We start from the raw sequence: 211 nt of genomic DNA on the forward strand, positions 1-211 counted from the left end.
TGTGCCATAGCCTTTTTAATTTTGTCCCTACATACTTGTGTTATTTGTTTATTGTTATCTTTTGTAATTTGAACTAATTTCTACTTTTTGTAGGACTCTTTTTTGAGTTTAAGATAATTGAAGATCTCCTAGTTAAGCCAAGGTGGCCTCTTCCCATGAATTGGGATTGTTTGCTCTTGTGCCCCTCATAATGTCTCTTTGAAAAAATGCC

This window comes from Chelonia mydas, chromosome 1, assembly GCF_015237465.2.
Source record: "Chelonia mydas isolate rCheMyd1 chromosome 1, rCheMyd1.pri.v2, whole genome shotgun sequence".
Classification (NCBI taxonomy): Eukaryota; Metazoa; Chordata; order Testudines; family Cheloniidae; genus Chelonia; species Chelonia mydas.